Consider the following 24,351-nt stretch of genomic DNA (forward strand, 5'->3'; position numbering starts at 1 on the left):
CATCAAGGACTTAGACATATCTTCTTGGGACCACAGTGCAACACACTGTACCTGCTAAGCAATTCAACAACAGTTCTGAAGTTGAGCAACACATTCTGGATTTACCATTTTATTTTGCAAGGTTGAGCTTTTGGTTTTATTTCCCTTTTTTTAGGCACAGCTATAGGAAGTTATTCCATGAAAAAAAAAATCAAATGGTTGCTGTGGGCAGTCCCCATGTCTACACCAGCAATGCAGCTGCCTTGCACAGGGGACTTGGGATTCGGTCCTGGTTCTGTCCCTCCTTGTCCAGCAGTCTCCCAGGCACCAGAGAGTCTGGGGGAGCCAGTCACACCCAGTGCTCTCTGATCACACCCACGCGCCCTGCCTGCACTGTGACGGACATTTGATCTATCATTCATTCTTTGCCCACGCTTTCCTGGGATGCGGAAATTAGAGACATGTTTACTGAGGGATAAAAGTAATGTCTCAATAAAAATTTTAGAGGAATATCACCATAAGTCTGTTGGCTGTGTTTAACTGGGCTTTGAGCAGACTCAGGGCCGGTTTTCCCCAACCCAGCCCACAGGCAGAGAGAGAAAAAGTAAAGGTTAAAACAAGGTTTGCCATGTATCCCATGTTCCTGCTTTCAGGCAGTCCTGTCCTGTAAAGCTTTTTGTTACTATTTTTCTGATAAGGGAGGGCACCCTGTGTTTGATACTGCTAACGGCACAAACTTGGCTTTTTTGGTTGTTTTACTGATTTGATTCCTGTTCAGTACATGCAACAGGTTTCTCACAGGGGTATTTTCATCTGAGGAGGAGGTTTCTCAAAAATGTTTTGCCAGTATCTGGTCATGCGCAGCCCCTGGGCATCCCCAGTGAGGCGCTTTGAGTCATAGCCCCCGACAGCCAGGCGAGGACGCGAGTTCGGCCAGCGATGTGCTTCACCTGGACGTGTGTCATTTCCCAAAACACACAGAAGGAGAACCGGGTTACTAAAAGGGAACCTGTTCACACGTGGTGGGGTTCTGCTGCCCCAGAATCGACCTTGGCACTGGAAAAGTCCAGCTTTTGTTATGTGGGAGGTCCATCTTAATTGAAGCCCAATTAACCCAACCTTACAAATAACCCAATCTTAAAAATAATGAGTATTTCTCCCAGAAATAGGGTTGCAAAATGCCAAATTACAATGTAAGCACCAAGTGAGTGAAAAATATTTTACCTTTTCTTCCCTCAAATATACAAAGGCTGTTTGCTCCATGATACCTAAAACTTATATAAAAATATTTTAATTAAATAAGCAATGAATGACTATTGAGAAAAGTCAGACAATAAAAAAATCAGAAAAACAAAAAAGATGAAACTCCGTATTTTTAGGGATGCCTGGATTTGTGGCTGGTTGTATAGTCCTCTTAGCTAACCTGGCTGGGGCTGCGTGTTTTCTGCTTAGTTATAAAGTCCATTAAAGGATGAATAATTTTTTTGAAAAGAAGATACTACATAGCCTAGATAACATTTGGACTTAAAGCTACAGATGAACAGTTATTTGTCAGTCTTTGGATGTGAGCCCAAGGCGTTTTCTTGGAGTTTGGGTCTGCTGATCAGAAGTTCTATGTCATTTTTTTTATTCACTTTACTGTATGACTTCCATTTCTCTTCAAATTGAATTTTTAAAGACACTTGCAATACAGTCTGACTACAAAATCATTTAAAATTTTTATTATTCACCAGTCTTTCACAGTTAACTTATTTGTGTCTGATTCGGTAGCAAATTTTCTTCAACAACTTGCTTCTTTCATGTCCTTTACTTCACTAAATTTTCAGAAAAATAACTTTATTTTCACATTTGTATTTCACTGGCCAATGTACTGTTTAATTAAGTTATGTAATTACAGTAACAAGGACAGCTGGATTAGAAGTTTAAGCATGCAATTTTCATCTGGAGTACCAGGGAGCAGCGTCCGGCACTCACTGACCACAGTGTTGGTCCATATATTTTATAGAGGAGATGGAGAAGGCTGATTAATCCACCCAGGCCATTATGGTCCTTCAGTTAGGAACTTTCTGCTGGATATATTCTGAACCACTCCCAGAAACTCATAGGTGAAAACCTAGTCAAGAAGCACATCATATTAGAATGATTTGTACAGCTCTCCCAAACATAGGGGATCCACTTAGAGTTATTAAAATCTTCACCAAGACTCAAGATATTCAAAAGAGGTTTATAGTTACGCAGATATTTGACTTCTTCTGAAGGGCCAATAAATACATCAATGAAAATACTGCGAAAAAGGCAAGCTTTGCTCTGAAAATCTTGAACCAAAGAGAATTGGTTTTTCTAATGGTTTATTCTAATAAGATAGTGTTTTTTCTTGTATTTCAAATTTGTGTAACATATCGAGTGCTCACAGTTTGACCCGTACTGAGGTAGAGAAAGCAGGCGTTTCTATTCTTGTACTATGGATAAAGAAACAGACTGAAAGACTGTTCGCGCTATGAGAGTGGGGACCAGTGTGGGCTTTCTATTGTGACATCTGGTTTCAATTCCTCATTGCGTTTTTGGTTTGACCCCCATTTTTAGGGTGCTAAGAAGGCCTTATTGAATAAACTCTGTTAGGGGCATGTCTCTCTTGTTCATTGATATCCCCAGTACCTCTAATAGGTGAATGAATAAATGATTGAATGAATGGGAGAAGGAGAAAGGTCACACAGCTTTAAAAAAGACAAAAGGTGTTATAGCCAGGTCCCCTGACTCTTCCTCGTGTATCTTTCTATTACATCAGGATCTCCGAGCACTTTCCTGCTTTTTCTGAGTCCTTGATGTTCCCCGTACCTGAGCAAGACCCGTTTTTCTAGTGACAGGCAGAGTGTGACAAATAACATAAAGCAAGATGAACAACTCCCTGACTTTGACAGTGTTTCAGTGGTAGGCAAATAAAAAATGTTCTCACATACATGTCTGGGAATTTTCAACATGGCTTCATAATTATCTGGAAATGTTCACCTTAGTAGTTTTCAAGGTGAGTGAACACTATATTTTAAGAGGTTATTTGCCAACAACTAAATATTTGTTTTATTTAAAACATTTTAACCCACTAAGATTCTTCAGCAAATGTTAATTATATCCTTCTAGCAACTTTTACATTATTATATAATATTAAATTCTGAATATTTTTAATAAATAATTACTTTTCCAGCTGCTGGATAATATTATATCTTTTTAGAAGATTGTTTCTGCAGCTACTTATCTATTCCTTGTATTCAAATTTCAACCTTTTAATGTAAATTGATAACTCAGTCAGCCTACATCACAAATCAGTGGTAGGTTGAACTGTCATTATGCATTTCTCTATAATGTGTACCATATTTTAAATGATGTAATTTGGATATGATATCAGAGTTTAAGTTGACTTTTGGCATCTCTGAATTATCCTTATATCCTTCATTAAGTCTTCATATTTTAGTTACTGATCGAAACTAACATAATTACCCAAAGGCAGTATGGGCTGGGCCCACAGGAAACCCTGGAGGGATGGTGGCTCCGTCACCATGGGGAGGTGTAGCTGTATGTGCATGGCAGGTACAGGTTCAAACAGTTCCTACAGCGTGCAGGGATGCGTTCCCAGGTGTCAGACACACGTGGAAGCTCACAAGTGTCACATAAAGCCTTCTGTGTGCATAAAGTTTTTACATTGTATATGATGTCGTGTCTCATGGTTGTACAAAGGGAAATAAAACATGCCATAGAATATTTAGTGTTGCTGAAATATTCCGGACATTTCCTGTGTACTGGGGACTGCACTCAAATTTCATTTTATGTGTATTATCTCTTTTAATCCCCCCCTCACACACACACACACACACACACACACACACACACACACACACACACCTCTGTCTGGTAAGTAGTGTTATTCCCTTTTTATAGTACTGGATATAGAAGAGTTATGTAACTTTTCCTAGATACCTTATAGGCCATAAATGGCAGAGCCTGGATCCAAAGGCAGGTCTGGTTGGGCCCCAGAGCCCACATGCTAGATGACCATGCGGTGCCGCTGCCGGTTTGCATACGTGTGAAGAACACATGAGCCTTTGCTCATTCCACTCTTACTGTAGATACTTAGAGTGACCCTGTTGGCTTGATGGTGTCAGCTTGTCTTAAGCATGCATATTGGTCTCCCCATGACTAAGGCTTTTCCACTCATCAAACGCATATCTCTTGAGTTCATGAGAATATATGGACATTAACAGGATAATCACAGCTCACGTGTACTGATCATTGATGTGCCTGTATTAACAATAGGTAAATACAGATACGATGAAATTACCACCACTCTTATCAGCTATGGAGCTAGAGCTTTCAAAGGAATAAACTCCCCCAGTGGCATTAGTGAAGTACTTGGATGCAATAACATTGGCTCCTAGAAAACTCTTTTAATCACTGGAGAGTAATTTTTCCTAATTTGCAATCCATTTGCTTGAAAGAATTATGTACTCATAGAATATCATTGTCCTTTCATCTCGTCTGCATTCTCCACGGAGAAGGAACAGCTAGTCAATAGCAAAGAGAAGCAGCTGTGTAAAGCCACTTTCCCTATTCCCTTGGTGCAAATAATAGATGGCTCTTCTTCAGCTTTCTGGGTTAGCATTACACTCCTAGAAGAGGTCCACAGGAGGTGGCTTTGTGTTAAAGCTTATTAGCTTCCAGTTTAATTGCTCTAAGGAAATTTACTTTGTCCATTAGACTTAACTGTCCTTAAACATAGCCATATAATTAATCATAAAAGAAAACTATTATAGTTAGCAATAAACACTTCAGGGTAATAATTATAGATGCTTGCAAACATGAGATGAAGTAGAAGAAAGTGAAGGTGACAAGACTTTAGAAGAAAAGAGCCTAACCTTAGCTAAGATAAGGAAAACTCGTTTATTCTGGATTGGTCTGGAAAAGAAAATAACGGAGAGATACATGTTGATTTAAAATATAAGTGAAACTACAAAGCTGAAAAGAAAGTGCAGGAATCAGGAAGAATTAAAAACATTAAAGAGAAAAGTCAAAGCTAACTGCATATACTCTCTAGAATTATTTCTTTTGACTTTGATGGGATTCAAATATTCATTCATCTGTTGGCTAATTTCACATTATTATTGAGCATCCATTGTGTCTTAGGTAACATGCTAGGTGCGAGGGCACAGTGATGGACAGGTGAGCATAGTCCTTGCCCTGAGGAGTTTACAAGTGAGTGGAGGGGACATAAGTAAGTAACCAGCATAGAAAAACATGGGCTATTTTTACACAAGTATAGGATGCTGTAAAATTGCAAAAGAAGTAAACCTAGCCCAGGCAGGGAGGTTCAGAAAACGTTCCCCGGGGAAGTGCTCTCTAATCTTACACCTGAAGGATGCGTTTGCCGGGCGGGACTAGAATTCTGTTTCAACCATGCTATATTTGAGATGCATGTTGGATATACAGTTCAAAGACAAAAAGTCCAAGGTTTGGAAAGAGAAATGCCTGGTGCTTTTCTCTTTCCGAGGAAAGACAAATGAGGAAATAGTGGCAACAACTCTTCAGAGGATCAGAGAAAAGGGGTGGTACCTGGAGGAATTACGGGATCAAGAAGGGGTTTAGAGATGAATGTTTTTAAAATGCCTTTATGCCAATGGTCCAGGAGAGAGAAAGAAATTGCTTTCTCTGTGTGGAGAGAAAGAAGTCCCCACACAGAGAGTGAGGATAAATGCAGGAACAAATTCCTTCAGTGAGGGAGGAGGGATGGGCCATAGCTCAAGAATAGGGATTGATTCCTGATAGGAGGAGGCTGAGCAAACAGGAAGCCCGAGGATGGGGCAGATCATTCCTGTGCCCCCAATAAAGAGGTTGACAGTACAAAACAGCCAAAATGTAAGAAATTTCTTTGAAGGGCTCTGAGATAAGAAAGATCTAGGTACTATGTTTGTTTGTTGGGGTTTGTATTTGGAGTTTTTCCTTCACGTGTCTGGAGAGATGGCAGCCATTCTCCACCACCCCAGCCTCTGGTTTTCTTCCTCCAGGCTGCAGGAAGGAGACAGCCCACCTGGCAACCAGGTTGGGTATTGGATTGGCCTCCTCTCCCTGATCTCCCAAGAGCCAGGGGGTGGGGAGGTGGCGGGAATATCACAAAGAGTACTCAGTAATTTCTTTGGTTGTGCACTTTCGGTAATGAGAGATGGATGGACATGTAACCCAGTTGTCCACTCATCTATGGGCGCTTCTTGACACTTCTTGACCTCTCCTCATTATGTTGATTAGAAAAGGAAACAGCTCTGGGGTTGAAATGTTTCTCAAGACTGTAGGGACCAGTAGTTGGAGCAGGTAAGCTTAGAGCAATTTTTTATCCTAAGCAAATGCTGTCCATCTTCCCAGGAGGGTATTTTAAATATTGTTGATGATAATGATTGCCAGTCATTCCCTTAAGTATCTCAGGTTAGTGATACATGACTTAACTCTGTGTCATCTCAAGACATCCCGCAGGTGAGGGGGTGGTTTCACAAAAAGAGGAAGTGAGCTGTGTCTGGTTTCATTATGAAGCTGGATCTTGTATCAGTCCTCATAACCCATGGGCAGGAGGCTGCGCAGAGCAGAATTCCTGAAATCTGTTTCATCGTTAAACATCCTGTTGTCTTAGACAGTTCTCGGTAGAAGAAATAAGTAAATATGGCAAATATTTATTCTGAGCTTCCTCTCGGAACTGACCGAGCAGGATTCAATACAGAATATACTGAGTCAATTCTTAAAGATCTTGTGTACCGAGCTAGTTTTCGTCCTGACTGTCCACTGCTTTGTAAGCCTGATACAATTTCATGATTTAAAACATCTCTTGAGCACAGTTCTCTTTCATGTGTTCTTTTGCCACTGAGTGGATAAACAAAGGAAGAGGAAAAACAGGGAACTTGACCAGAGAGAGTTGATGCTGAATAATAGGAATTAGTGTCAACACACGGTTGTACCCCTCCCCCCCAAAATCAGCTTTATAAATAGAGAATGTGGGAAATAAAATGCAATAGCAATATATGAAAAATCCTTGTAGGGTTTATTTCCTACAAACTCAATCCTAGTCATTGATATCAGAGAGATACCCAGAACATCAGTGAAATTGCGATTTGTATTGCAGGACTAAGAAGGTATTGGATTATTCTGCCTATTCCTCACTGTTAACATTAGGCTGTGTTTGGGATCACATTTTGATGGCTGTATGGGTGAATGTATTGCTGGCTATTGTGTGGTTATTAGATTTAAATGGTTATTTTTAAGTTTAGAGCTTTTTTTTTTCTTTTCAAAGAACAATGGCTTAAGACAATGATGGTGTGAGAACTTGAAACCATGCCCCAAGTGACATGCGGAGGAACTGGAACCTGGGGAAAGACTTGGGGTATGAGGAGAGGAAGCCGTGATGACTCCCCACCACGTGTGGGGGTGTAATCCATGCCCTGGCTCCGCTGGAGGGCAGACCAGTGTGTGGAGGCTACATGGAGGTGTAGCCTCAGAGAGAGTTCGCAAAATGAACTTGCCTCAGAGAGAACTCACTGATGGTATTTGCAATGAAATCGTGCACACAGTTCCCCCAAATGGCTTTGGCTACTTGAGAGATAGTACCTTTCTTCTCATTGGAGGTGTCCAGTCGGAATCAACCACTTTGTGGCTAAGCCTTTGATGATGGGGTGTACTAGCCACCCCTGAAAATACTTTTCACCTTGTTGTGGTATTTGTTGGTGTTTAAGTCATGGAGAGTGTAGGTTTACTTTTCATTGACCATCTACTTGATTAACATAATGAGCAATTGCAGCCAAATAAAAGAGGTAGCCACTTCTCCGGAGCTTCTGCTGGTACCTGAGGATAACTTTAGTGAATAACTAGTTCTGAAATACTCCAGAGTTCCTGAGACTTTGGCTTCAGAACATGAAAGGTCTTCTAGTCATTTCCCATCTCCAGAAAGAAAAGGGAAATGGATTGACTAAAAGACCAAGGCCAGGGAGTCTCAGCCCCGTTTTCTTCTTTCTCTTCTCAAGGTCACTTGATTTAGTAGGGAGCTTTGGAGAGAACAGGAAACCCGTAGTTGATGCAAGAATTTCATTAATTCCCCCCAAAAGTTGATGTAGTTGTAAGTTATAATGTGAGATAAATCTTACTTTGAAGCTTAGAGCCCCAAATTTTCAGTCTAAAAATGAGGACTTTTAAAGCAAATTTTGATGACTAAAACTGGGAAACTTGCTCCATCCTTCACTTTTCTTCTTGTTCAGTTGGTAACAGTAGCCTTGCCACCCCCATCAACAGATAAAAGGACTGAAAAACAGGAAGCAACATCAAATAGTTTTCAATTACTTTGGGAAACTCCTGAAAGTGGGTGTAACATGTGTGGGCTTTTAAAAATGAATCATATTTGTGTATTTGAAGTACAGCTACTTAACTATTTATCCAGTTCAGTCTGGTGTCCTTTGGTATCTCTCTTTCTGGCTATGTTTGGTCCTTGGCGTGTCTGACTGCTGTTGGTTTGGTTCGCTCTGGTGCCCTCAAGTTGTTAAACTAGCTGCTGATGAATGTGTCACAAAGTATGTATGGGAAAAAGAAACCACAGGAGATGAAAGAATTAGATGATTTTTTAAGTTAAAATTTGGTTAGTTAACCCCTAGCAAGACCCTGATGTATTTGGCTACAGAGCACCTAGATGGGGAAAAATTTGACTATTTCATTTCAGCGTAGTCTCCCCAGAACAACAGCGAAGGAAACCTTTGTTGCGTATTCCGAAAGCCCCTTTGCAGCCACCTACACTTCCTCACCCAGAGGATCAGTGTCTGCAGCATGTGGGCACATAGTCCACAGGTGCCCACCTAGTCTGTGGGCTGGCCGCACAGCCCTGAGCTAGATGACCCCCAGGAAGGCCTGGCTTTTAGATTCGTGCAGCTCAAAGCAGAGGTACAAATGGAGCTCATGTGCATATGTATAAGGAGAAAAACTTTATAAACCAAGCTAACAAATGGATTGCATGAAATACGTTCCATCCTTCTACCTTGACATGATGACATTTCAGAGGGCCAGCTTTGTCACAGGCTTCTTGCAGTTCTGAGCTGGAACAGGGTGTTGTAGGGAGAGCTGTTGGCCACCTCGACCCTTCTTTCCTGTCCCCTGTCCTCCCCTTCCCCTACTGTGTCTCACACTACAGGGGCCTGTGGACGCTGCTGCCCGTACAGCCAAATTCCTAAGCACACACACGAAGAGCAATCCAAATATCCCATCAAGCCCCCTTCCGGTAGAACCTCATTTAACTCTCCTGTAGCTTTTCTGTACTACAAGAAATATGATTCAGATTTCCCTAAGTTGACAGAAAAGCATGAAATCTGTTTCTAACAGATGTTCCCCACGATCCCCCAAATGTAAACATGCTTGCAAGACGATAGTGAGACAACCTGTTTACACAAGGAAGTACTTAAAAAAGCAAACAACAAAGCATCACCCAGAGCAGTCATCGTGATCAAAGTGCCGTCAATTATTAGGGTGTAAAGGGAACTGATGACTCAACTTAGCACCACCGCGGTCTCCAGATTTCAGTTTCGTAACAGAGTTTCTTTTCAGGAATATTCTTCATTTACACACAAATCCGATTTTCTTTCTAAAATGTTTCTCGATTTTTGTCAAACCGAAATACCAGGATCCCTTCAAAAGATGACTCCGATACCCAGACTGTGCTCAGACGAGCATCATGCCGACCTGCTTTGCCATGGGGAACGGGGGTTTTTATGTCGGGATCTGGTGCCTAAGAAGGAGGGACAAGGTCTTCCACACGGCGCCTCCTGGCTCTCTGTCCCCACACCTCCCTGGTTAGTCACACACAGCACAGAAACTCAGACTGCGCGGTGGTAGAAAATAGCTTTCTGAATCAATCAAAGTGTGATATTTTGATACTTTCACATGCCTGGGTATTCTGGGCAAACACATGCTTAAATCAGTGACTCATGGACGAAGATGCAAAGTAGGTCTCTGAATGCTGGCTGGCTGGAAGTCAGTTTTCAAACCTGAAGCAAAATATGATCAAGTGAAATATATATATAATTTGTGTCGAGTGTAGCAGTTTTTGTGAAAAGAACCACCACTCTCCCTCAAAGTAATGTACACTGCAAGTGTGCCCTGAGGTGAAGAGATAGAATGAGTATCTAACCTGAAAACCCATGAGAAGTCTCTGCTGACAGGAAGGTTCAAAAGTCCCTTAGCATGTGGTTTCCCATAAAATAAAACTTTACATTTTGTTACTTTGATAATTGTGAGGTCAGACCCTGTAACATCCTTACCTACAATTCCCACTTACATAGATCTAAAGGAATAGGCTGAGAACCTGACCTTATAAAGAAGTGTCGTTATAACACTTGTTTGTAAAAAAAAGGTTGTGTTATACCACCTGTCCTGGGGTCTCAGGAACTTCCATCTCCAGGTTGCTGTAGAGGCGTCAGTGAGAGTAGGAATGCCACTGAGACGGACACCCAGAAGCAAGAAAGACCATCCTCCAGCACCAAGGGAAAAGGAGCTAGTAGAATGGTCTCCTGGTGTTTGCAGTGCAATTTAGTTGCTCAGTTTATGTTCTGGGATTTACCTGTGCTTTAGAATACTTTAAAATACTTAAAACTCCAATCCACAAAACATACACACAAAACTTGTGAGAGCCGACAAGTTCAGTGAGGGTGCAGGATAAAAGGCTGATATACAAAAACTAATTTTATGGCATACACGAGCAGTGAAACACTCTGCAAATTGAGAAAACAACTATTACAATAGTATCAAAAAGAATGAAACTCTTGGGAATAAATTTTAAAAGTTCAAGACTCATCCACTGAAAGCTACAGAACACTATGGAAAGAAATTAAGAAGACCTAAAGAAATGGAAAGACATCCACTAGATTGGAAGATAGTATTGTCAAGATGGCAATACCACCAAACTGATCAACATAGATATTTAACACAATCCCCAAAATCCCAGCTAGCTTTTTTGTAGAAATCAACAGGCTAATTTTATAATTCATATGGAAATTTAAGGGTCTCCAAATAGCTAAATCAAACTTGAAACAGAAGATCAAAGTTGGAGAACTTTCTGACTTCAAAATGTACTACAGAGTTTTGAAGTCAAGATAGAGTTGTTGTAGGATAGGCAATAAATCAAATTGAGAGTCCAGAAATAAACTTTGTAGTCAGTTTTTCAACAAGGGTGCCAGAGTGATTTCATAGAAAAAGAATGGTCTTTTCAACAACAAATCAATGTCTGTCTGTCTGTCTCTCTTTCCCTCCCTCCCTCCTTCTCTCCATTTCCGTCTCCCACTTCTCTCTCTATAAAATCAACAAATCAAAATATTAATAATAATAATGGGAAAAGGATCAAAATAGGTATTTCTGAAAAAAGAGATATATAAGTGGCTAATAAGTGCATGAAAAGATGCTTAACATCACTAGCCATTAGGGAAACGCAAATCAAAACTCCAGTGAAATACCACTTTCCCCCCAACCAAGGTGGCTAAAAACAAAAAGACTGATAGCAGTTGTTGAGAATGTAGAGTGATCTGAACCATAATGTAGTACTGCTAGGACTGCAACATGGTGCAGCTTTTTGGGAAAACAGTTTGGGAGCTCCTCAAAATGTTAAATATAGTTACCATACTACCTGGTGTATTGGTCAGGTTCTCCAGAGGAACAGAACCACTAGGGTGTGTGTATATAAACAGAGAGATTTATTTTAAGGAATTGGCAGGCCCACAGTATGCAGGGTAGGTCGGCAAGACTAAAGACCCAGGGAAGAGCTGATGTTGCAGTTCAAGTTAAGAGGCAGTCGGCTGTCGGAATTCCCTCTTCCTTAGAAGAGGTTAGTCTTTTTCCTTAAGGTCTTCAGCTGATTGAATGAGGGCCACCCACATAATTGAGGGTAATCTGTTTTACTGCTGACAAATCTGCTGACATAAATACTAATCTCATGTGAAAAATACCTTCACAGCAACATCCAGACACATTTGATCAAATATCTGGACATCACGGCTTAACCAAATTGATGCATAAAATTAGTCATTACACCCAGCAAGTCCACTCCAAAGTGTACAGTATGTCCCAGAGAATTGAAAACATATGTCCACATACACCAGCTGTACTTAAGTGCTCATAGCAACATCATTCTGATGGCCAAAAAGTAGTAACAACCCAACTGTCCATCAGCAGATGAATAGATAAATGGAATGTGATATATGCATACAATGGGTTATTGGTCAGCCATAAAAAAGGAAGGAAATGATACATAGTACAACATGGATGAACCCTAAAAATATCGTGTGAAGTAAATGAAGCTAGATGGAAAAGGCTGCACAGTATATGATTCCATTTATATGAAAGGTGGAGTATAAGCCAGTTCGTAGAGACGGAAAGTAGACTAGTGATTGTTGAGGGCGAGGGAGGGGAATGAAGAGTAACTTCGAATGGGTGTGGGGTTTCTTGTTTGTGGGATGAAGACATTGGGCAATTAGATGGTGGTGGTGGTGATGGTTGCACAACTCTGTGAATGTACTAAAAACCACTGAATTATATCTCAACAAACCTGTTTTAAACGGTACATACCTAAGACTTGAAACGTACGTAGTCCTAGTGGAGAGTAGCAAGGGTTGCTTCTGAAGTGTAGAATGTACACCGAATGCCATGAGTGAAGAGCCAGAGAGGGGAAAAGTGGGAATCACCACGTACAAGCCTTCTCCGTCACGGAAACCGTGTATATGTCAAGTCACTCAGTCATCCTTTAAAAAAACTCTAAAGGCTGGTATTATCATATCTATTTTTCCATAGTAGGAAATTGAGTTTTCATTTAAATCAGTTGGCCAGAGTCAGTCAGCTGGTAAGCTGGGATGGGACCGGGTCTGTCTGACTTTAGGCTGTTCGCTTCCCACTGCTCCTGAGGCAGGAACCCAGTGTCCGGCCGGACAGAGGCCCCAGGGCCTGCTGCTTACAGCGATGGGCATATTATTCCAAGGGGCAAAGGTGCGAAAGGTTAAAGGATGCTTTCGGTGAAAAAGCAAAGGACTTAAATACAGACTTGGAGATTGTTACTCGTGGAAAGAAAAATGTTAATGTTCATTTTTTAAATTATGAGAGTCCCATGAAAGGCCAACAAGGAAAGGGCAGCATGGAAAGGACGGGGGGGGGGGGGCAGCATGGTCCATGACAGCAAATTAAATAGCAGAACCCAAGACCATCAGGGTAGTGTGAGCACATCATAGACTGGAGAGAAAGCTCAGTGCTACCAGAGCAGCCGGCTGACTTGGTCAAAGGCACAGCCGTGTTCACAGTAAGTTTGGGCAGAAGCCAGGTGGGGACGTTCCTAAAGCCAAAACAAGGAAAGTCATTTCACATCCAGGCACTAAAGCGACACCAGGAAATGTCACCCTGCAATGCTCCAGGGGCCAGGAGTCTACGGCACAGGGGCCCATGGGCAAGGGAACTCTTGTTGGAGCTCATTCACAGCAGGGGCTTTTAACCTGGGTTCGCAGACTCTTAGGGATTCGTGGATTCACTGGCTTTTAAGGATCCCTAGACCCTTTCTTTTATGTTAAAGGGGTTTGTGTCTGTGCATCTCTTTCTGGAGAGAGTCATCAGGTTGTTGAAGGGCTATGATGGGAGAAAGGTTTTTAAAAATGAGTTTAGATGTTTCTCTTCAGATGCCAGGCTAATTTTCTGGCTCTGTGATAGATTGTGTTAAATGGTCTGGCACTCCTAATTTTTGGAATAAAAATGAATTCTTAGCAAATGATCTCACTGCCTGCAGTGCTGTCTGATTCTGTCCTGGCATTTGATAGAACTTGTTAGGGGATTAGGTAAGACAGGATGTTGGTACATTTGAGGTCATTAAACTGAGAAGGGAAAGGGAAAAAAATCTTGCTAAATATATTGTGGAGTTGAACTAAATGCTGAATAGCCAAGGGACGTTCTTTGTGCTCGGTGCCAACATTTTTAAGCCCTGCTTAGAAACAGACTGGAGCGGCGGGGACAGCTTCGTCCAGATGTAGTACGTTGGTGAATGCCTGTCTTTCCAAGAACACTGCTTCACTTATCTTTTTATGCAGGAGGCATGGCAAGTTGTGTTGCCCTGCTTTGTGTAACATTTCTGTAAGCTGATACAGTGATGCAGATCCTAGAGAAACCACGAAAGCTACCTTTTTACCTGGTGACCAGCATTCTGAGAGTCCCGGTTTCAAGACTGGGGGAATAATGGAGACTGTGTCACAGAGAACATACCATGTGTGAAAGGTTGTGTTAGATAAAATGTCAGCCCTACAAAAGTTTATTTCCTGCCTGTCTTTTCCTTCCTTTTTTTTTTTTGTAGGGGAGGGATCCTCCAGTCTTATTTTGGATTTACGGTTCAGAAAACATTAGAAGTGTGCAGGGTTGGGTAGTGGTGGGGCCCCACAAGAGAGCGCGAGTCTCTCACCCCACTGAACTCTACACTAGAAGGTGGTTAAAAGGATAAGTTTTCGGTTTCGCGTATTTGACCACAATAGAAAATGTATTGGATAATAACAGAGGGAAAAAAAACATTTTCCTTTTGAGATGGGAATTCCAGTTACCTTTGTGTGTTAAATGTCAAGCCCTTTCCTATGTGTGATATGAATGTGTACATAACAGGCAAAAACGTGTGGGATGAAAATTCTCATTTAACTGCTCCGTGGTCCCAGCTCTGCACCCACTGGCCCTGGGACCTGAGACTGTGTGTCCCGAGCAGATGTTAAGCCCTCAGTAAGTGCGTTCTCCTTTCTGCCTTCCTTTCCTCACATCTTATTAGTAAAATGGGGAGGTTGGACCCATTGGTCTCCAAGGACCTTTCAGTTCTGCTGATCTGTGGATTACAAAAAAAAAAATTTTTTTAAGGTCTGCAAAACAATATAAAATTCATGTGGACAAACACAGCCCCTTCCATAGCAGCTTCTGCTGCTTTGGACTTGCACTCTGCTCTGCTCCCCATTCTTTCTCTTCTTCAGCCTACCAAGAATCAGCCATGAGTTTGGCGACGGGAACGAGGAAGAGAAGGGACTGAGGTGATCTGGAACAGAGGGCTAGGACAGGAGGAGCCTGGAGGGTGACACCGGGCTGGGTGAGGGATGGCTGTAAGACTGGAGGTGACGGTGCCACGTGGTCGTGGGTACAGCGGCACTCAGGGCTGCAGCCCCAGAGTCTCTGAAGGGTGTGTGACCACAGCAAGATGAAGCATGATTGATTTTTATACAAGGCAGATGGTGGCAGGAACGTGGAGACTGTGAATCCAGAGAGAAAAGCCGAGTTTGTCATGTGAGGAAGACGCAGCAGGAAGCAGAGCCTGTGCGGGAGAAGCAGTCTTGTGGGGAGATGGCAGCTGGAGGGGAGGGCGAGGGCAGGTGTGTGGCCAGAGTCTCCAGTCAGGGTTCAAGCTGGCTGTAATAAATCATAGCTGTGAGTATGGATCGAACGAAAAGGCAGGTAGAAATAAACTTTGGGGGAGGGGGTTGCATTTTGTCCAACAAAACCTTTCATGCACATTAGGTCCTTATGTGAGTCTCCCAGGGAGTCATCTGACCTGGGGTGGTCTTGGGGACCCTTGATTCCAGGAGAGAATTGCAGACATAGAGGCCAATTACTCTGGTGGTACAGTGAGCCAGGTGATGAGAAATGATGGTGATGGCAATAGATACAGGGAGGGGTGGACAGATGTGAGATAGAAGTTGAAGGTAGAATCAAAGCACCTCCTGATGGCTCAGATGTTAGAAGGGAAGGAGGGAGGAATATCAAAGACAACTTCTACCGTTTGGGCTGGACAGCAGGGTAGTGCCTTTTCCGTAAATGGGGCTTCACACTTCTCAGACACCACATGCCCGCATGTCTTCAAGCTCTTTGGCCAGGCTTGCAGCTTTCACCCTTGCTGCAGTGGTAGGCTCAGTGCAGACCCCTCTGGCCTTACATGGGGACAATCCAGCAGCAACTTGCCTTGTATGGGACCCACCTGGGCAACCTCGAAGTCAGGGGGCACCTGCCCCTGGCAGACAAGGCTGGCAGGCATGTGCAGCTCCCCACAAAGGAGCAGGAATTTGCAAGTTTCCTGACTAATAGATGAAGCACACAGGGAGGCAAAGCTGTCACATATGGAGAGCCCTGCAGAGCCCAGGCCAAGCCCATCTGAGTTCTCAAGAAACTGCCCTTCACCAGTTGTCAGGCGGCCTCTCCAACGCATGCCCATCTGCACGCCTGCAAACAAACTTGGTCACTCTCTGCATGATTTCATGCATGGTCTTTGACATAATGGTAGAAAATGCGGTATTTTGAATAAAATGACACATTAGAACCTACTTCAGGCATTTTCTGCTTGGGCATTGCAGGAATGGTGATGCTCTTCAAAGACTGGGACCAGCGTGACGTACCTGCTACTGTGTTTTCATTGCCATATTCTGTGGCTAAGGCAGGTGTCTGTGCTTCTAATTTGCCTTCAGAGAATGATCTGGGTCATATTTAATAAGATACCTGGTAGTACCTTTTTTTTAAGAAACTGCATTAAAAAAATTTTAATTGTAATATACTTCATGAAATATAATCATTTTAGTACTAACAAGCTAATCAATTCTTTCTACACAAATAATTAAATTGCTGTAGAACCTGAAGCTTTATCGCTTTACTTGACATTTTACTGGCAGCATATATAAAAGAGGTTATGTTTTCTTTGGGGAGAGAGATGTAGTCACCCAAATTCTAGTGGGTGGCAGTGTAGCACAGGAAAAAGGTGGCCTTTAGGGTCAGGCAGACATGGACTCAGCTGCATGTCGTCCCCTTTGCATGAATGTGACCTTGGGCATTGGCCCCTATGAGCCATGGTTCTCTCATCCACCCCATGGGCTAATAATACCTGCACAATTCCTAGCAGGGTTCCTAGCACATAGAAGTTTCAGTAAATGGAAATAATATTAATGAATACGGGCCAGTGTTACATTTTTATGACATGAACTCTGTAGAAACTCAAAAATCAATTTCAGGTTGTCTGTTTTCAGCACTTGTTTCTTTTTAGCTTTTTTTCTCTCTGAATTATCTGATGGCAAGTAGTTCTGATTGCATCATCCTGTTACAAAGTAGGCAAAAAATCCGAACACGGTCTTCACTGTATTTGGGGAATTTAAACACCTTGAATATCAAAGAAGCGACTTCTCTAGCTGTGGTTCTCCACCTAATAGAATAACTTTGTCCTGGCACCTGAAATGTGTAAGTGGAAACTTTCAGAGGTGTTTTATCTTCATTTTCCCCATCCTGTCTGAAATGGCCGAGTCTCCCCCCAAGTTCTTTCTGTTGTAGAAAAAAGAAAGAGCACATTTCCTTGCACCACCTTCCCATGCCAGTAGAACAAAACACAAAAGCCACAGACTGTGATTCAAATGTCTCTGCCATACAGAGACTATTTAAATTGCTTGAAATGTAGATTTTAAAAAATTTTGTCTCTGTAGTTTCCAAAAAAATAACGTCAGTTAACCCCCTTTGTTTTAAAGCTCTCTGGCCATAGAGTGGTGTGTAAGCGCTTCAGTCCCTGGTTCTGAATATGAATAAGGGCTCCGGGGCCACCCACGGCGTGTTTATTACTAAAGCTGTCACCAAATTTTTAGTAATATTTTTATACAGCATGGGACCAGCAGAACACTTGAAATTTGACCTTTTCTAGCAGATGATAGTCTCTAAATGCAATTTGTATTTTTTGAACTAAGTTTTGAACACTGATTTTGTTTTCTGACCACTGTAATTTACCTTTCTACTCAGTCCAAAGGAGAAAAAGTGATGGAGTGTGTGCATATGTGTGTGTGTGTGCTGGGGTGAGGGGAGATGTGCGAGAGTCATTTATTAGCCTTAAAAACCAGTAGTGTAACTTCGGGCAGGGAGGCCAGCATGGCATTTTGAAGCTAGGAAGTTAGATTGGCTCAGCAGTGTCATCCAGGTACAGCCCTGTTGTGATGCTGAGCAAAGTCAGCTTGTTTTCCTTGGTGAAGCTTTTGCCTCAAGTAATAATATAAAATACAGGGGAGAGAATTAGCTTAAAAACTCTGTGTCCACCGTGGCTGGTGTGGCTCAGTGGATTGAGTGCCAGCCTGTGAACCAAAGAGTCACCCATTCAATTCCTAGTTGGGGCACATGCCTGGGTTGCAGGCCAGATCCTCCAGGGGGGGTCACATGAGAGGCAACCACACAGTGATGTTTCTCTTCCTTTCATTCTCCCGCCTTTCCACTCTCTGAAAGTAAATAAATAAAATCTTTAAAAAAAACTAAAACAAAAAACCCCCACTGTATCCTAGAGCATGATTCCCCTGGACTTTTATATTTAAGCAGACCTGAAACTCAGGTTCAGACAAGCACATGAACCAATTCTGAATATTTTGTCTTCTTATCTGTATTGCTTTAAATCCCAGCAAGTTAGGAAGAGGGGATTAGAATAGGAAAGAGAAATTCACAAGAAGTAATATTGGAAATTGGAAAAGCATTAAACCAAACCACTCTTATATTTCTTAGAAATTATGTTGTTGATATTAGATTTGTGATGTAGATAAAAATACCTCCACCTATCATTTCCTGGGGAAAAGCAAATAGGGCTTTGCTCATCAAATTCCATTAAAGCCACTAAAAAATCTTAGCTAAGAGTTGAGTTGTGGGGATATAAAGAATGCAATCAACCCAACTTATACCAGAAGTACCTCCCAGCAAACCTGATCATTTCACGGCTAATTGGTACAAACACTCCTGCACCCACTGCTGCAGCTGGAGACACACTTAGATGTTTTATGACTGTTGCTGCAATTAAATACCATTTACTTTTTTCTTAGCTTAAGAATGCAGGTCCCACCAACTTTTTCTTTTCAGTAAATTTAAATTTTTGAAAGAGGAAATTACAGATAATTTCTCATATTTGGGGTGTGCTATTTTACTTGTGAGTGAGTGAATAGTGACCACTCAGCTATCTCTTTTTTAAACTTTCCCCTGGCTTTTCTAACAGTAAATATGAAGAAATGAAAAAGTGGTACTTTCATGCTTAGTGTAGCGTTACCATATCTCTTCCTCACCCACCTTTTCCTAAGAGCAGTCTGGTAAAACACTTTGAGCTTTTGTGAGCTTTTGTGAGGTCTTTGGAAATCAGTCTAGCTGTGAAACACCATGAAGGCAAGATGTCTGTGGCCGTCTTCTTCATCATTGTTTTGAGATAGATAAATGGTGCCCAGTACCCTGCAGGAGGTCGGTAAATACTTGTTGAATGAGTGGCTATTGTCCCATGGGCTTCTGGGGTCTGAAATACGTCCAAGAAAACTAGTATGTGATGCAGCCCACAGAGAGCTGCACTGCCCAGTAAAGGAACCACTAAAAAGTGGCTATTTGAACTTAAATTGATTAAAATTTAAAAGTCAGTGCCTCAGTCTCACTAGGCACCTTCTAAGTGCTCAACAGCCACATGCGGCTGGTGGCTGCCATCCTGGACAGCTTGATAGTGAGCATTCTCCTCATCATGGGAGGTTCTGTGATCACTGGGACAACATCGTCAGTAAGGCCCAAGTTAGTAGCCCCCGTCTTATTAAAAGTGCACAGAGTAGCCCTGTTACATCTCTCTCACGACACTGCGGGAGCTCAGTTGAGAAGTGTGGGTGGCCCACAGAGGTGGCTGTCTCTTTGACACTTATAGCCAAGTCACAGTGGGGCTGTCAGTTAGTCCCACTGACTTTCTAGTACTATACAAGGTCCATCCAGAAGGTATCCAGCCATGCACTATGAAAAATAGGGACATTTATTGAAGAAGATACAATATACAAGAAACATTGTACATAGAACAATGATACTTCAGTCTCCTTCAATGTAGGCACCTTGGGACCTCACACAGTTCTCCCAATCACCATCAGCTGTCCCCATTTGTACTTCCCTGAAACTCATCAATGGTCTGAAATCTCTTCCCTTTCAAAGATGATTTTAGTTTGGGGAAAAGCCAAAAGTCGCAGGGTGCCAAATCTGGGCTGTAAAAGGGGGCTGAGTCACCTGGATGACTTGATGTTTCACCAAAAAACTCTGCACAAGATGTGATACATGAGAGGGAGCATTGTCACAATGAAGCTGCCAATCACCCGTTGCCCATAGATATGGCCTTCTGAATCATCTGGATAGTTTCTGTGGAAGAATGTTCAAGCTCAACAAAAAATTTGATGCAGATTTGTTGCTCTACTCACTCAGTCATTTTGAATGCGATGGCCCCACAGCACACATGCTCACTCAACAGCATCTGCTATCCTCTCTGACTAGTACAGTGAAGTCATCATTGTTCGTGCATGTGCACTCCAATCCACTCTCCTTGGCTGCCAGGTTACATTGATGTCATGCAAACCATTCTCGTTATATTAACAGTGGCTGAACTTTTTCTGGACCGACCTCATATAATTATTTCAGTACACCAGTTGTTAGAAAAATGAAATATCTCTATTAATTAATAAAGAGCTGCTGTTTTAAGCTTGTCATGTGGATGCTTCCTATGCTTCAGGAGCCCTGGCCATTTGCATAGGTTGCCCCCAACCTCCCCTTAATCGGACAAATGAGTTAGTTGACGCCCATTTCATTCGTCAGAGTAGAAGGCTGCTCAAGGACCGTGCTCTAGTGCTGCAGGCCTCAGATTGGTGCGTGCTGCCCTTGGCCTCCTGGTGGCTTGGCCTCCAGGAGAGACTGCTTCCTGAGAGTCCTTCTTCAGACTGCCCCATCACTACCGAGTCCCAGATCACAGAACCATTGGCCTCAAGAAGATGTTAAAGTCATGTCATCCATCCTACTCGATTTACTGCAGAAATCAAGTCATAGAGAGTCACTCAGAGTTTTGTGGTTTTGTTTTTATTTTTTGGCTGTTGTCAATTTCCATAACTGTGAAAGGAGGATTAATGGCTTTATGCCTCACGTAGTTCTTAGGAAAAAGAATAATGATACCTGACATTTTATGTATGTCTTAAGTTTACAAAACTTCTCTTGTCTGCCTTCTCGATTAATCCGTACGGGGACCTGTGAACTGTATTAGAGGCAGTGAATGACCTGCCCAAAAGAACAAAGCTACTGGGAGTCACAGAGACCTGTGTCTCTTAGAGCTTGGGAAACTATAAAACTCTTGTAAATGTAACATAACATAACCACATGGCCTTACTAGTTTTCAGATTGTGGTATTTTTGCAGTTGAAGATTTAGTGACATTGAAAATGATAACTTTGTTCAAGAAATGCTTTTTTTTTCCTTTGATAATGTGCCAATTGCACAGACTTTGGTTCAGCATTAAAACAGAAGTGGGCTGCTTGGAAGTATATTTTTAAAATGAGAGAATCCAAATTTGTGATTAGCTTTAGAAATGCTACTTGTGTAGTTTGAGTGTCTGAAGAGGTTCTGTTCTGGCGATCATTTCTGTTATTACTGGTGGTTTGCTTTTGTGTACCCCCCACCCCCACAAGTAATGAGGCCCTTTGGAAAAACAAAGTATGTTCTTTGAGGGGTCACTTCCTCTGTCGCCACTGTGTTTTTCACACCCGGTAGCTCTCATGTACTTAGACAATAAACCGTACATGTGATCATCTGATTGTGGCAAAGAAAATTCTTCTAGAAGCCCATCTACCCACTTGACACCTAATTATAGAGGAACACTATTTAAATTATAAAGAGGAGCCACAGAGAAGGAGATGGTTCGTGTTTGATAACCTTTTGTCTTTTGTTAACTTTGATAGAGATATACCTAACTTTCAGATAAGATTGTTGGGAAGATCATTTTAACTTCCTTCCAAAATAAGATTGAAATTTTTTCACATCTCCCTTTTTCTCTTCCTACTTCAGCCATTTTATACTATATGCTATATTCTACTGTGCAGAAATTGAGTTTATAGATAAGGGAAAGAATGAAATTATTTCATTCTATATAATAAACACCTCTTCAATATTCTTTTATTAGCTTATAAAAATCATGGCATTCTCTATACCAATTATCCTTTAAGGTTAAATACATGTAAAGGGAAAAGAGAAAAAAATTTTGAATAGCTATAAATAGAAAGGAACTTGGGGTTGTGAGCCCTGATTTAGTATTACTAATTTATAATACATTTGGGAAGATTGTGTTTGTGTGTTACTTGGTTTTTAAAGTATGTATTATGTATGTGTCTTCATGTCTTCTCTGTGTGTCCTGTTAAATAATGGACTCTCAACTCCCTGCTGTTCTCTGAGATACAACCTCCCTCCTGGCAATATGGAACCTTCAAAGTGTTCACTATTATCTAGAATTATTTTTTAATTTTATTTATGCCATTTTCCCCTGCTTCGCAAAGATGCTATAGCGGTCACTGACAAAAATTTAAGATTTATAGGCAGAATGGAAATCATCGAGTCATTGAAATATCTTGGGATCATTTAAAACACTAGGCTTGAATAGATCTTTGCAATCCCAAACCTCTGATTCTGCCCAGCGTGTTAGGGTGGGAGAGGGCTGGTGAGCGTGCACACACTTTCAGACTCTGCGGGCACCAGTTTTTGTACCCGTGCCCTCAGCATTAAATGAGATAATGCACGCAAGACACTCACACCAGAGCCATTTCTGCGAGCCTGTCTGACGAAATTTTGGTCTCCACAGCTCTTTCCACTCTCTGCTGGCCACACAGCGAACTGTCAAGAAATAGGAAAACACCAAAAGGAAGGGAAACGCCAGGCCTCAGTAGTTGTCCAGAAACAGAATTTATCAGGCCGCAAGTAACTGGCAGCCAGTTGTTCCTCTTCGGAGGACAGTGTGCGAATTATCTCCATACCTGCTCACACCCTCCCCCAGGTGAAAACCCCAGACCGAGAGTGGGGGCCGCTCTCCCACTGCCTGGGTCTGACTCGGTCTGGTCTGATGAGGTTCAAGTGGACAATAAATTTACATTCATCTCATCACTCTCTTACCTTGTGAAAAATGGCTCACTGTCTTCTGTAGAAGAAAAACAAAAATAAAATCTAATACCATTGTCCCTGATTAGAACTGTAAGATGTGTAAAGTGTGGGTGTGTTTTTTTTCTTGTCTGTGATCAAGTTGGCAATTAAACAATTAACCAGCACTCACGCTACGGCAGAAGTTTAAATTGGTACAGCTTTTCATAATTCCAAAAATGAGAGAAATAGCTAAATAAACACAGCCCTTTTTTACAGGGTGTCATGTTACATAGACACTGAAAAGCATGTTTTTAAGGGAACAGCAACATTAACATGGGAAAATGCTCACATTCCTATGAGAGTGAGTGAAAAGTTAGAGACAAAACTCCGAGTGTTTTGTGTGTGTGAAAAGAGAATCTGATCCAACAATCCCCTATCCCTGATTCTGAATCCAAAAGGTTTCAAAAATAGAAAGGGCTTTTTGGTCATTTCTTTGGTAGAAAAGTTTGACCTGAACTAATGTGAGGCTCTATTTTATTTGACTCGATGGGAATCTGCATCTTTTTTTTTTGCCCGAGGAATACTTAATGTGTTTGTGGAGTGCTGCTCCAGACTCTGATGGGGTGTTCTGTGATAAATACTGCCATGGTTATACTCCCTACAATCCAAACAGTGCTGAATTCTGAAATACAGCTGGCCCAGAAGTTTCAGTGTAGGGATTATGGACCTATACAATAAAATATCACTAACGATTTATCAGTGTCAAAGTTAAGAGTTGATCTTTATGCCTTTTCATATTTTCCAAGCATTCTATAATAGGCATGCATTCATTTAGCATCAAAAACTGAAGTAATATTAGTTTAAAAATAAACATATTTGACCCCCTGGCAATGGGCGAGGACACACCTGATTGGAGGTGTTGCTCTTACATCGGTCAGGGGCAAAGCAGTCGTACAGTCCTTAGTTCATCCTGGCTTGTTGCCTGCATTGGTGGCCAGAGCTGGTTCGTGCCTGGGGCATATAGCTAGCTAGCTAGATAGCTAGCTAGATAGATAGACAGACAGATAGATTTGAGGCAATCCGAGAATCATCTCATTTCAGTCAGAATTCTCAAACTTATCATGTGCTTCCTCTGTTGCCTTGTCAGTACAGCCACATGTGTCTTTTAAACCAAGGTGTTCTGATTTGTTGAAAGAAAACACTCATGATATGAAATAAAGGAGAAATTGATTTGTCTCCAAGCAGCTCTGGGGCTCAGGACAGCACGCAGTGAGGGATGCTCGCCCAGAGGTAGTACTCAGGGAATAGGGCTGCCACTGGGGTTGAGCCCAGGCATTAATACCATGGGCTGTTTTATCATGTTCTGTTTATGTGGACGGGTCAAGAAGCACATAGCCAGAGGCACAGTAAGTCAGCTCAGAGGTCAGAAAAGCAGGGT

The 24,351-nt window shown here is 41.9% G+C and overlaps 1 protein-coding gene and 1 pseudogene across 5 annotated transcripts in view; both read left to right on the top strand.

Moving 5' to 3' along the window:
• The window catches only part of BACH2 (BTB domain and CNC homolog 2), a 330,764-nt gene that overhangs the window by 164,075 nt on the left and 142,338 nt on the right, over window positions 1–24,351 (top strand). The window lies entirely within an intron of this gene.
• On the top strand, window positions 23,793–23,937 carry LOC119038693 (uncharacterized; annotated as a pseudogene).

Source organism: Artibeus jamaicensis, unplaced genomic scaffold, assembly GCF_021234435.1.
Source record: "Artibeus jamaicensis isolate MK-2021 breed Jamaican fruit bat unplaced genomic scaffold, CSHL_Jam_final contig_387, whole genome shotgun sequence".
NCBI classification, from domain to species: domain Eukaryota; kingdom Metazoa; phylum Chordata; class Mammalia; order Chiroptera; family Phyllostomidae; genus Artibeus; species Artibeus jamaicensis.